Consider the following 15268-nt stretch of genomic DNA (forward strand, 5'->3'; position numbering starts at 1 on the left):
AGCAGCGTTATTATGAGAGTGAAGGTGGATGTGCTGCTACTTCCCACTTCCCTTGATGAGCAACAAGCACCTGCATTGAATAATGCAAGAGTGAGATGAAACATTTCAGCAAGCGAATTGTTTTGACAAGATATTTAAACCACAAATTGAATTACTCAACATTTTAAAAGAATCACAATTAAGATCAGAAATACTTGTAGATACAGAACTCAGTAGTCTCAATATAATCAATACCATCTCATTTTCTCGAACAACCACAATAGTTTGTATAACACTTCCCTGCGTCAACAATACCTGCAAATATCACTTCAATGTATGCATAGGAACGCAATGTGTAGGTACTCTGTCTTTATACCTCTGAGGGTATAAAACCACATCATCTGCAAATATCACTTCAATGAATGCATATGAATACAATGCATATGTCCTCTGCCTTCATACCTCTAAGGGTATGAAGCCACATCGTACCCCTCCTCGGGCAACGTACGATGCTAAGTTGTACCGGTATAGTCGGACCATAGGTCACGACCCAACTTCAGATGCAAGTGAATCATGCAATGTATATGGCATGCTGCATTTATCAATATACTTCACTTCCTTCACATGCAATACAAACCTCAAATAATACTTCATTTACCTTCAGATATAATACAAACCTCAAATAATACTTCATTTACCTTCAGGGGTGTGAATTAATCTCATGAGTCGTACTCGAATCATAATCATCATCATTATATGATTGATCATCAGGATAAAGCAAGCAAGTAAAGCATCACCATGGAGTCTAATTATGAAAGAACCCAATAATTCTGAATACTAGAGTGTAGGCGATAGAAATAAAAGGTCAGAACGAAAACAACCACCCCTACATTCACTTGCCTTCATCGAAGAAGAAAAATGTACTAGGCATGATCTGGAGTGTAGCCACCTGCTAGAGGACATAAAACTTAGTACAAATATTTCACAAACATTTGCCAACAATCAACAAATCACTCCTACACCTGAAACCAAGACCTGGTGGAAAACCTCCCACTCTGAACCACATGTCATACAACAGCAGTGCTGTTTGTTAATTTTGTATCTTTAAAATTATAACAGTGATGATATCAAACAAATACTCTAGGAGTATCTACACAAAATACTCTACAACTTCGGCATTCGATGGATAATTAAATTCTGCCATCTATAAGTTCTAAAACATCTGATAAGATAACTGACTGAATCTGTTTTAGACAGCAGCATAGTTAACTTTCAAAATTCGATATCTCACAAACTACTCAACCAAAAATCATGAACTTGTGCTGGAAGTAAGAGCTTTTATCCCTCTACAAAAGTCTCCATATCTTGGAGAGCTAATTCGGACATTTACCTAATGAAACCTACCAGTGAACAGACCCGCTCATTTTTGTCAGGCAAACAGAAACAACCACAGTAAAACAAACATAACTGGAGTTTCATAATTCATATGAATGTACTCTTTAACAATCTGGAAATCTTATGAAATTATCTACATCTTCTCTTACAAACCGAAGGTTTGATTCTGTTGACAAAATTGCCTAAATCTTAAGAGAACTGATTCTGCACAGAATTAAGAGACTGAAAAACTGCTATAATCAAATTGCAATAACTCTCTGATCTAATGTCCGATTGAGGTGTTCTTCACGGCCACGGAAAGATCTACAAATTATCTACGACTCATATATAGACTTTTTATTTTTTGAGGTGACTAAGACTACGGAAAACTGGCATGAACAGAAACTTTTGAATCTGCCATTCTGCCGAAAACTAAATTCGAGATCAAAACCTAACCCCACATCTAATCCAACCTGTAATCCTTTAATTCCCATGATCCACAACCTCCAAAAACACATAATTACAGGGAGGAACAAGGATCTCATCCATACCTAGGGTTTCCCTAAGAAATTCTACAATAATAGATGGGGAAGAACATCTCCTTGATCCTCTCTTCCCCTTCAATTCAACGTGCTCCTCCTCTTCTCGATCCTTGCTATGTGGGGGAGATCTAGAGGGAGAAGGAAGCCATGGAGAGGGGCTGCCATGGGAGGAGAGGACGGCCAGCCCAAGGGGAAAGGGGGGAGGGGCGGCCAAGTTTGGGAGGGGGGAAAGGGGTGGCGGCCAAGTAGGGGCAAAAGGGGGAAAAGGCCACCACTAGGGTTTCTTTGCGGGAGAAAAGAAGCGACGCCACAGATGACTCTGACTTAGGATCCAACGGCCCACAACCCTTTCCCACATCCACGCACCGAAGATCAATCTTTGGCAACATTTTTTTGGGATATTACAGTTATTTATAAAACAGGGGCTTGCCTTCATGTACGGGTGTAGTGGGGAGTTCCTCGATGACATGTTCGGGAGCTGGCTCCTGGGCTTCTCCTTGCTTAGTTCCTTGCTCCGAGATCAACACGTAATCTCCGTCCGCAAGGTTGCAATCTAATGGATGCAATGCATAAGATATATATATATATGTTGTTCCTTGTTCTCGGATGCTATACATCAAGAACAAAGCAATACAATTGCTAACAATTAAAGACCTTCATCCTTTGAAGCATTATCTCCTTTTGGACATAATTTTAAGACCCCGTCCAATCCCTGGACCGATGGTACTTACTCCTGGCAGCTCTCTAGCATCATATATCGTCCCCATAGACCAACACGAGTCTTTTGTGCGCACTTTGTCCTCACTCATGCGCACCCGAGAAAACTTCCCAGTCGGTCACCCATCCCAAATTGCTCCAAGCCAAGCACGCTTAACTTGGAGGTTATTTCGAGATAGGCTTCCAAAAAAGAAGATGCACCTTGTTGGTATGGATACTCTATTAATCCTATTAAGCCTTGGGCCAGGAAAGCACCATCCCAGGGGCCAGGATATCACAATCCACCCCCCTTAGAAGACCGACGTCTTCGTCGGTCAACCCCAATCCAGGAACCTACCCTCTTAGCCACGTCTGTGTGTCTAGTGTCGTCATATGCCATGCCATGTGACCACTCTGGGCCCACATGCGCCATATACCCGAACCCTCTAGCCCACACACGCCCATGAAACCTCGAGGGTCGACTCTGCTACCACTTGTAACACCCCGTCCAATCCCTGGACCGGCGGTACTTACTCCTGGCAGCTCTCTAGCATCATATATCGTCCCCATAGACCAACGCGAGTCTTTTGTGCGTACTTTGTCCTCACTTATGCGCACCCGAGAAAACTTCCCAGTCGGTCACCCATCCCAAATTGCTCCAAGCCAAGCACGCTTAACTTTGAGGTTATTTCGAGATAGGCTTCCGAAAAAGAAGATGCACCTTGTTGGTATGGATACTCTATTAATCCTATTAAGCCTTGGGCCAGGAAAGCACCATCCTAGGGGCCAGGATATCACAATCCACCCCCCTTAGAAGACTAGTGTCTTCGTCGGTCAACCCCAATCTAGGAACCTCCCCTCTTAGCCACGTTTGTGTGTCTAGTGTCGTCATATGCCATGCCATGTGACCACTCTAGGCCCACATGTGCCATGCGCCATATACCCGGACCCTCTAGCCCACACACGCCCGTGAAACCTCGAGGGTCGACTCTGATACCACTTGTAACACCCCGTCCAATCCGTGGACCGACGGTACTTACTCCTGGCAGCTCTCTATCATCATATATCGTCCCCATAGACCAACACGAGTCTTTTGTGCGCACTTTGTCCTCACTCATGCGCACCCGAGAAAACTTCCCAGTCGGTCACCCATCCCAAATTGCTCCAAGCCAAGCACGCTTAACTTCGAGGTTATTTCGAGATAGGCTTCCGAAAAAGAAGATGCACCTTGTTGGTATGGATACTCTATTAATCCTATTAAGCCTTGGGCCAAGAAATCACCATCCCAGGGGCCATGCTATCACAATAATGATCTCCAGACGAAGGTTAAGAAGGGCATGCTTCATCATCTCATTGGATATATGCAAATAAGAGTACTTGAAATACAAAAGAATATAAATAATGATTATGAATCAGAAAGTTTTTATATTCTCATTTCATAAATATGGATAAACATCAATAATATTTATGTTACATTGATACCTTCGACTTGCTAGAAGGTGAAAATGCGAGAGTGACGTAGGGGCGATTACAATCCAGCGTGAACAATGCGGAGGTACTGTTCATCTATTTATAGGCACGGGATGCAACCCGGACAAAATTACATTCATGTCCCTGATTACTAATTGTAATCATATGTGAACTATTAAGGACTCGATAGTCTTTTCCTCCTTAAGTCGGTATCGTCCTTCGCCTTTATTATAATGCTAAGCCGAAGCTCCTTCAGTCCTAGCTTCGGCTTCTGTCCGCATCATCTTTGGGTTGTATCTTCTTGTCGCGTATACCTTCGTGGTATTTTGCCGAAGGTGTTTTTGCCTTGAGGACCTTCGGCGAGAGAGAAGACCCCTAACAATATATATATATATATATATATATATATATATGCTATGATATGCAATTTCTTAATGGGAGATGATAGTTAGTAACACTAAGCCTTTTTAGTTTGGACTAGGAATCCATTTTTGTTAACTTGTAGGAATTGGCATTTAGCTAGGGTTAAATTAGAAGTACCTTATTTCCTTGGTTGCTTGCAACAAGGGTTTTGATATGCTTTAGGTTTACTGTTGGTTTCTTTTAAGTTTAAGGATTACCTTTTTATTTCTTCTTCTCTCCATTTCTCGATAAGCATTTTAAATAGTGGTTTGAACTACTCCTTTGTTCTAGAATTTTCCAAAATTCTAAAAAATTATAGTAGCTTCTTACTGATTTAATTAAGCGGTCCTATGAATTTGGGGCCTAGAGAAGTTGGGGTTTGATTTGGACAAAAATGACAAGGGTTACGCGAAGAGGGCACTTTGAACTACACCTCCTATGTAGAAGTGGCCACTACCCTAAGGATTATTTTTACTGGTATCTAGGTACAATAACATGTCTTTGTGCCAATTGTTACCCAAGGATATCTAGTGGATATTTAATGGTGATTTTCTAAAATTTTGGGGCTAGAAGGTGCTTATAACTAACTTTCTTTTTGAAAAAAATGTCAAACAATAGATTTAGTATTTTTTTTCTAAACTTTTGTTTGCGCAAGAGCAATTATTTCTAAAGTTGGGATTTTTTCTCTACAAGGAAAGGTTTCTGAAAATTTCTAAAGTTTTCTCTAAATCTCTCATGGGGTAGGGGGCCTTATTTCTCTGTGGAACTATACGTTTTTTATATTTTCCTTGAAGGTATGCTACTTAAGTATTCTAGAAAAAATATATTTGCTTAAAGATTTATATTTTTAGGTTCTATTTCAATTTTCTAAAGAAAAGGAAGAATCTTAAATATATTTATACACTTCACTTATTTTAGTGATCTATGGTATATAATATTTTTGTGGGGGTTTACTGTTGAACAGGTATCTATCACATTTTTCTTAGCCTTGGTGCAAAAGTTCTATGATTTATACTATTATTACCACGTTTCAACCCATAACCTAAAATAAATAATAACTTCTAGAAATAGTACTGGACTAGGGTGTTTCTATTTTTGTTCTAAAGTTTAACTCACACAGCCAAATAAAATTTGTTTGACCAAATTTAGATGAATATTTTTCAAGTTGTGGCTTTTCCAAGTTCTCTACAGAATATTAAATTTGAATTCATAAAGAAGAAAAACACATTTAGCGCTCGGGTCCCTGGACTTTCTTTCTTTCCTTCTTTAAAAATAGTCATCGGTGCACTATTCACCCAAGTGGAATTCCGGCGAAGGTTTGCTTGGCACCAGTCGTGGAGAAGGGTCCAAGGGCGGAGGGACTTTTATAGGCTCAAGCGTGCACGAAACTTCATTGCCTAGCCATGGCACAGGGCACGGACGCGGGTGCTGGTTGGCACGCGTAGACGGGCAGAGCCTGTTCAGCTACTGCCAGCCGACATCTAACACGTGACATCTGTTCGTTTGGCCAACTTCCCTTGCATGTAGTCGCTTGTCCGAGCCCAATCTCAGCAAAATCCTTATCTAAGATTTGTTGCTTATACCCTAAGCTAGTGATGTTGTATGGGAGTCATCGGGTTTTGTTTACTGGCTGCAAAGATATGGTACACTCAAGTATGGTCTGTCCAGCAGATCGTTTCTTAGGCAAAACCCAAAGTTTAGTCATGTCACACTTCGAGTTCCAATGCCATCCTCTGGTATGTGTTAGGGTAGTTAGTTAGGCACGATTTTGTGAGTTGGAGTTATCAATTTTAAGGTTTAAATCCCAATGAACATGGGGAAGTTTTGGTTAGTGGGTTGATTTTCAAAATAGGAACCTTCTAAATTTTATTTACTTCTTTCTCTTCTATAGATTATTTGGAAAGTTTGGCAAACCTTTTTGGGGTGTTATCCTTACTATCTTTTGTAGATAATTTGATGTGCTACCATTACTCTTAATTGTCCAAGTCATAATTGTGGCGGAACTGCCTAGATTATTCCAGCTTAAGTGCCCAAGTCTCGCCGACACACTTAAATCGGAATAAACTGTCAATCCCTCGGATCTAGTCTCATAAAGCCACTTACCAAGGATCGAGTACCATTAGCTCACACGAAGGTGAGGCATAGAGAAGTAAAACAAAACATAATACCATAGATTAAATAAGTACTTAGAGTTACAACATCATTGGAGTTCAAAAGTGGTAACCATTGTTCTCATTGCAGCGGAAAATAACTAACGATGAATGTTGGGGACATGTTCTCAAATGCTATGAATTAAGAACAAGGCAACACAAAGTGTTAAATGTTGATGCCCTTCGTCCAACGAAGCATTATTCCCTTAAGGATTAATGAACTTTGGACGAAGGTTAAAGGAAATACGCTTACGAAGGTTAAATCTTCGTAAAAGATTGAATAAAATTATATAGAATATGAAACGTCAAAGGTAAATAAATTACAAATGAACAACATTACTTTCACATTAAATTGATTATATTTAAGCACTGAATACAATTATACCTTTGCCTTGACAAAGATTGATTCCCGAATAACGCGATTGCAATTACAGGAATGCGTGAACAGTAAAGGAATATTGTTCACTATTTATAGGCACAGGACACAGCCTGTAAGGAATTACAATTATGCCCCTTATAAAAGTTTACAACAATGACTCAGACCCTTATGGACTAAACTGTCATTCTATCTTTAAGTTGGTTCGACCCTTCATCTTCGGATACGTTATAACACCGAAGCTTCTTGAGTGGTAGCTTCGGTTATCATGTATAAGCAGCTTTAGCCGAAGCTGTTTCCCCCTGCAGGACCTTCGGCGACGAAGCATAGTCCCAACAGTAGCCCCTTCGCGGTGCTAGATCGTTTTTCGTAACGAGCTTGATCCGTGAAAAAAGTTTCTTAGGCTTAGGGAAGCCGAAGGTCCAAAAAACACCTTCCCTGAGCACGTTGTCGAGAAACGATTTAGTTTCCGAGCGCGTAACGGTCCCACCTTGCAGAGTTACTATTTGGTCTCTGCGGTCCACCGCGCAGCGGGTGTAAGCAGCTGTTCGCCTGGTGTAAAAATCCTGGCGATTCACCTTCTTACCTGCATCACTATATAAACAGACGGGTAGGTGTGAAGTTACCACAGCATTCATTGCTATTTGCACTGTTTTGCTGCCAAAATTTTTAACCATAGCCGAAGCTTGACTCTCGAAACCAAACGAAGCTCCAGCTTGAAGCCTACTTCGTCAGAAGAAGAAAAAAACTTCGGAAGAAAAGTATTTAATTCCCCAAAAATCTAGAATTAAATGGCTAGAGTGCGCTCTACCGCTAGGGTTGAGCGTGAGGGAGGTGAAGCTGAAGGATCGGAGACTGTTCCCATCTCCGAAGCGATGCAACGATCCGGACTGGTAATCTCGGAAGAAATCCCCACTGCTGAAACAGAACAGGCAACTGCCGAAGCGGAAGAAGGAGACATTGAGGAAATTGATTCCGAAGATGATTATCATATTGCCATGCCCAGTAAGCCCAACCACTTGGACTTCGGAAAGTCGACTGTCTCTAAGGCTGATCTCTCCAAGATGGTGAAGTCGGGTTATTTCAGTGAGAGTCAGAAGAAGCTACTTCGCTTCGGGGGGGAAGAAACTACCCCGAAGCCGGAGAATGATGAAATAGTCATTTTCAAGAGCTTTCTAAAGGCTGGATTGAGATTCCCCCTCCATGGGATTATTGCAGATGTATTGAAGAAGTTTGGGATCTACTTTCATCAGATGACTCCTAACGCTATCGTTAGGCTTAGTGTTTATATCTGGGCCCTCCGAAGCCAAGCGGTGGAGCCGTTTGCCGACAGCTTTTGTCGAGTTCATGAGCTGCACTACCAGACGAAGGCTAGAAAAGATGGATTGCATGATAACTTTGGTTGCTATAATTTTGCTTATCGGAAAACCACAAAATTTCCTGTAATCAGCTACCGAAGCAAATGGCCGGCAGGCTGGAAGTCGGAATGGTTTTATGTGAAAGTTGACGAAGACAAAGAGAAGCTGGTACAAAGCCTTCTTGAATTGATCTTCGGAGAAACAAGACCACGATGCCAAATGTCATTAGAAGGTCCCACTTGGGTTGCACTGGCTGAGTTTAAAATTATTTCAGAGCATATCGGCACAAGAGACCTGGTTCAAGAGTTCTTGGCCTTCAGGGTTTTTCCTACTTTAAAAGAATGGGAAATGCCGAAGCTAAAGGGGGAGAAGAAAGAAGGGGAACTTGTGCGGTTACCTTACTATTACAAGTTTAAGAAATACTTTAAGACACCTTGCCAAGATTGGCTGGACACAATTGAAATAATGTGCAATGAAATACTCGGTAATTACTCCAAAAAAGAGGATCAGTTGATGACTGCGGCCTTCGGTACCCGTCCGAAGCGAAGACTGAATCGAGTGCTAGATGCCTTGGGTTTTGAATACCCTGACTACGAACAACTGAATAAAGGTGTCGAAGGCCGGAAAAGGAAAAGGGTAGCTGAAGCTTTAAATGAAGATGAGAAAGAACCACCAAAAGAGAAGAAAATTCCGAAGAAGAGAAAAGTATCATCTCCGAAGCGAAAAGTATCCGATGAAGAAGAGACTCCCGCATCACGCTCTGCCACTGACGTGGAAGAGATTTTGAAGGTAATGACTGAATCCCTGCCTGTGAAGCTAAGTCCATTAGGGCCTCAACTGACGAAGTTTTTTCAGAAGGAAAAGGAGCCCGAAAAAACGAAGGAAACAACTAAAACAAAGAGGCAAAGAATCATCGCAGTGACAGAAGTCATTGACAAGACACCACCGAGAGCCTCAGCTCAGAAGATACCAGCGGCTGAGGAAATAACAAATATTGAAGTCGCACCTTCGGAGATCGCGGCTACCGAAGCTACCTCAACCGAAGATTTGAACTTGGAAACCACAATCGAACATATCCACAAAATACTGCTAAACATGGCCACAGAAGAAGCTACGACTCCCGTCGAGGAGACCATGGCCGCAGTGTCTGGGAAAGAAAAGGAAATCTCTGATGAAACTTCAGAGGACGAAACCTTCATGTTTCAAAATTTAGTTGGACAAGAGCTGTCAAAAACCGAAATAGAAGAGCTTAAAGAATATGCCAAATCTTGCGGATATAAACCAGGAGCACTCCTCTTCGGGGGTATTGACGATGAAAAATTAGACTGTATCCGGGATCAAACTGGAGCTAAGATTATCGGTACTCTATCAAAGAGTATCGGTTTTCCGAAGCTAGAAACGGATATTAGCCGCTACCGACGACAACATATCGTTGGTAGTTTATTTTATTCCAATTTCAAGGTGAACTACTTTTCCCTTGACTTTTATTGTTTTTAATAACGAAGACATTTCTAACGAAGGTTGTTTATGTGCAGAGTATGCTGTTGAGTAAAGCTTTGAAAATGCAGCAGGATCTGGAAGACAAAAAACACGAGGTTATAATTGAAAATTTAGAGAGCAAATTAAAAGAGCAATCAGCTACTATTGAAAAGAAAAACTTCGAGCTTCAGACAACTGAAGGCTTATTGGCAGAAGCCGAAGCTAAAATAGCAGAATTGAATACGAAGCTTCTCTGCCAATCTGAACAGTTTGAACAAGAAAAGCAAGAACTTAATGCGAAACTTGAAGCCGAAGTCCAACAAAATTCAGATTTGAAAAAATTATTGGCAAGCCTTCAAGACAAATGTTTGGAGTTTAGCAATAAATGTATTCAACGACTGAGAAAAATCTTCCACTCAGTCGGGGCTAGCAGTGGGAAGTTCACCCCGTCAACTGAAGATTTACCAAAAACCTTTGAACATATTGAGGGTGAAATTGACGAGCTTGACGAAGTTATAGCCGGACACGGTGACTTCTGTGCCTGGGTAGCTTCTCGGGGCACTGCTGCAGCTTTTCTGAAAGCTGGCTGCGACCATGGAAAAATTGTTAATAGGCCCAATTTCACTCTATCACCATCAATTTTAGATGATATTCCTGACCTCGCCCGAAGCATTTCTAATAGATTTGTAAAGATGATATGGACAAAAGGCGGGCGAGAAAAGGCTGGAGACGAAGCTCGGAGTCATCTTGAACCAGTAAGAAATCATACCTTGTGCTTACCTTTTCCTTCAAACTTGGTTTTGACTCTCAACAACTTAATTCATGTAGGATGACGAAGCCGAGACCGATGCTTAGAGTACGACGCCAAAGCTGAGGCCCCATGAAGATCAGTAGGAGTAGGCTGTAGAAAAACTCAAGAAACTTTTGAAATAACTTTTGTAAATATGGCTAAACAGTTCTTAATGAATTTTGTTCATACCTTGTAATATGCTCTTACCCTTCCATTAATGTATGAGGTGCTTTGATGTGGACGAAATTATCTTTTTGAGACGAAGGCGAAAAAACACCTTCCCTTCTTTTCGTACACAGCGAAGCATAAAAAACAGCTTTTTCTTTTTGCTGAAGCTCTTCTTTTCGTACACAACGAAGTACAAAAGACAGTTTTTTCCCTTTTTGCCGAAGCAACCACTTATGCTATGACGATGGTTATCCTACATATGCCTGGATGAATGTTTATGAATGCAAATGTTATGATGTAATGTGGTGTGCAAATGAATGTCCAAACACATATCCGAAGCCATAATCACAACCGTTATTTCCTTAGAAACAATCACATATCAGCGCTGACTTTTCGCTGTAAGCCTCCCTTAGGAGCTTCTTCGCCTTTTACTTCAGCGGAATCAGCGTTGACTTTTCGCTGTAAGCCTCCCATAGGAGCTTCTTCGCCTTTTACTTTCGGCGGTATCAGCGTTGACTTTTCGCTGTAAGCTCTGCATTCCCTTTGGAACGACTTTTGAGCAGAAAACTTACACTGCGCTCCCTTTGGAGCGACTTCTTTAGTAGCTTCGTCGTGCTCCGCATCCCCTTAGGGACGGCTTTCGAGCTTCTTCCCTATTTCTTTTCGGCACTCGATGGTGCGTTCTCAGTTTTTACATTTACATCTTTGGGGGATTTTGCTCTTATAGAGCTAAAAAAGGAAATTACATGTGATGGCCCCATTAAAAAACCTTTCTCCCCCTTCAGAAAGGAAAAGCGTGCCATGAAAGAAAAATAAAAAATATAAAAAATTACATCAAGTTATACATAATATCGCCAAAGCTCATCCGCATTCCAAGATCTAGGAATGTCGTTGCCGTCCATATCCTTCAATCTGTATGAACCGGGTCTTGACGAAGATACTACCAAAAAAGGCCCCTCCCATTTCAACTGCAACTTGCCCACTGTATCTGGGTTAGCCACTCTCCGAAGCACCAAATGTCCTGGCTCAATATTCTTTAGCCAAACCTTTCTATCACGCCATTTGATTGTTTCGGCTTGGTATTTATTGATGTTCTCCACAGCTTGAAGCCTGATCCCTTCTATAGCATCTTTTTCCACAGAATGATCAGCTTCAGAATCTGATTCTGCCGAAGCTACTACTCTTATTGATCCAGTTTTAGCTTCCTCCGGAGTTATTGCTTCGTCACCAAACAATAATTTGAATGGAGTAAAGCCTGTTGACCTTGATGTTGTTGTGTTGTGGCTCCATACCACTTTGATTAATTGATCTGGCCACTTTCCCCTGGGTTGATTGAAGATTAACTTCATTATTCCTGTCATTATGATGCCATTGGCTCTTTCAACAAGTCCATTTGACTCCGGATGCCTGACTGATGCAAAATGGATCTTCGTGCCAATTTGATCACAGAATTCTCTGAAAGCTTCGGAGTCGAACTATGTTCCATTATCTACAGTAATGGCCTTTGGTACTCCGAAACGACAAACAATATTCTGCCAGAAAAACTTTTGAATGGTGGCCGAAGTTATTGTGGCTAAAGGCTTTGCCTCAATCCATTTAGAAAAATATTCCACAACCACTACAACATATCTTAAGTTTCCTTGGGCCGGTGGTAACGGACCTAACAAGTCAAGGCCCCACCTTTGCAATGGCCAGATGGGTTGTATCAGCTGAGTTAGAGACGAAGGTTGTTTTTTATCTCTTGCACATTTCTGACAACCTTCGCACTTTTGAACTAATTCCGCTGCATCCGAAGCTGCCTTCGGCCAATAAAACCCTTGATGGAAAACTTTTCCAAGTAACGGCCTAGATCCAATGTGAGATCCACACAGGCCTGCATGTATTTCTTTCATCAATTCTATGCCTTCGGCTCTAGATAAACACTTGAGTAATGGAGCACAAACTCCATGCTTGTACAACTCCCCTTCTATCATGACATATGGACGAGCTCTTGCCTCTATCCTCCTGTTATAAGTTTCGTCATCTGAAAGGAAGTTACCCTGAAGGTAAGAGATGATCTCAGTTCTCCAGTCTTCACTATAAACAGGAGATATATTGAGGACTGCTCTTTCAAGAAGTTCCACTGAAGGTGCTTTTATTGTTTCGAAGAACACATCCGAAGGTAAGGGCAGCCCCTGTGCTGCTGACTTAGCTAGCAAATCAGCATGCTCATTTTGTCCTCGAGGGATATTTTTGACAGAAAATCCTTCGAAGGAAGCTTCAATCCTTCGGACCGTGTCTAGATATTTTTCAAGCTTCGGATCTTTAGCCTTACAACTCTTGTCGATATGACCCGAAACAACCTGGGAATCAGTTTTAAGAATGGCCCTTCTGATTCCCATTGCTTTTAACTTTCGAAGGACCAAAAGCAGGGCTTCGTACTCAGTAATATTGTTTGTACAACTAAAATCGAGTCTTGCCGCATAACAAGTTTTAACTTTGGATGGTGAGACCAACACAGCAGCTGCTCCTGCTCCGAAGGTTCCCCACGACCCATCGCAAAACACTGTCCATACGTCGGCATCTTTATTTGTTTCTTCATCCTGAGCCCCTGGCGTCCAGTCGGCAATGAAATCTGCCAGCGCTTGAGACTGGATCGAAGATCTATGCACATAATCAATGCAAAATTCATTGAGCTCTGCAGCCCATTTTCCAATCCGTCCAGTAGCTTCTCTATTTCTCATAATATCCTTCAACGGTTGCGAAGAAGGAACAACAATATTGTATGCTTGAAAGTAATGCCGAAGCTTCCTGGATGCCATCAAAACAGCATATAACACCTTCTCCAATTCTGTATAGTTTTTCTTTGATACACTAAGAACCTCAGATACAAAATATACTGGGACCTGCTTCTTGACTTGGCCATCAAGCTTCTCCTGGACAAGTGCTGCACTTACCGCTGAGTGCGAAGCTGCCACATATAATAACAAAGGAGCCCCTGGTGTTGGTGGAGTTAATGTTGTTAGATCCATCAAATATTGTTTCAGTTCCTCGAAAGCTTTTTGTTGGCTTGGTCCCCATTGAAAGACTTCGGCTGATTTCAGCACTTCGAAGAATGGTAAATTTCTCTCTGTTGATCTGGATATGAATCTATTGAGAGATGCCAGCCTCCCCGTCAATCTTTGGGCCCCCTTTTTTGTATTTGGTGGCTCCATTCGAAGTATAGCTTCAATTTTACTTGGATTAGCTTCAATTCCCTTTGTTGAAACCAAGCATCCAAGAAATTTTCCCTTCTTTACTCCGAAGACACATTTTTCTGGATTCAGCTTTAGACCAGCTTGTCTAAAACTGGCGAAGGTCTCCTGCAAATCAGCAATGTGATTTTCTTGTTTCGTGCTTTTTACAATGATATCATCAACATAAGTTAGCACATTTCTGCCTATCTGAGACTGAAGAACCTTCGAAGTCATTCTGCTGAAACTTCCTCCAGCGTTCTTGAGCCCCTCAGGCATCCGAAGGTAACAATATGTTCCACTAGGGGTTATGAAACTGGTCTTCGGCTCATCCTCCTTCTTCATCCAAATTTGATGATAGCCTGAATAACAATCTAAAAGACTCATAAGCTCTGACGAAGCTGTTGCATCGACTAAAGAGTCTATCCTTGGCAATGGGAATTCGTCCTTCGGACAGGCCTTGTTGAGATCCGTAAAATCGATACACATTCGCCATTTGCCATTGGCCTTTTTTACCATAACAGTGTTAGCTAGCCATTCTGGGTACTTTACTTCTCTGATAACTCCTGCACTGAGGAGTCTTTTGACTTCATTCCGAGCTCCTTCGGCCTTGTCATCAGACATTTTCCGAAGCCTCTGCTTTCTGGGTCTGAAGGATGGGTCAACATTGAGCGAGTGTTCAATAACATCCCTGTTAACTCCGCAAAGATCATTAGCTGACCATGCAAAAACATCTTTGTTGTTGAACAAAAACCTTATCAAGGTTTTCTCCTGCTCTTCGGATAATTGGGAGCCCAACAGCACCTTCTGCTCTGCTATGTCCTCACATAAGAGCATGGGCTTCGGCTGATCTGCCGAAGCTGCTTTCTCTCTTCTGAATTTGTACTGTTCACAAGCTTCAGCTCCATCTATATTATGGATTGCTTTTGAGTCAGTCCAGTTTCCTTCGGCCCTTCTGGCAGCTTCCTGACTTCCATGAATAGCAATGGGTCCTTGATCTGAAGGTATCTTCATGCAAAGATAAGCAGGATGAAGAATTGCTTCGAAAGCATTGAGGGTGCCACGACCAATAATTGCATTGTAAGGGTATTCCATGTCAACAATGTCAAACACAACTTGCTCAGTCCTGGTGTTGTTGATGAATCCGAAGGTCACTGGCATGGTGATCTTGCCCAGTGCTACAATCTGTCTTCCTCCGAAGCCACAGAGAGGGTGTGTAGCATCATGGATCTTATCTTCTGGCTCTTGCATCTGTCTGAAGGCCTTAGCAAA

Source organism: Zea mays, chromosome 10 (genome assembly GCF_902167145.1).
Source record: "Zea mays cultivar B73 chromosome 10, Zm-B73-REFERENCE-NAM-5.0, whole genome shotgun sequence".
Lineage (NCBI taxonomy): Eukaryota > Viridiplantae > Streptophyta > Magnoliopsida > Poales > Poaceae > Zea > Zea mays.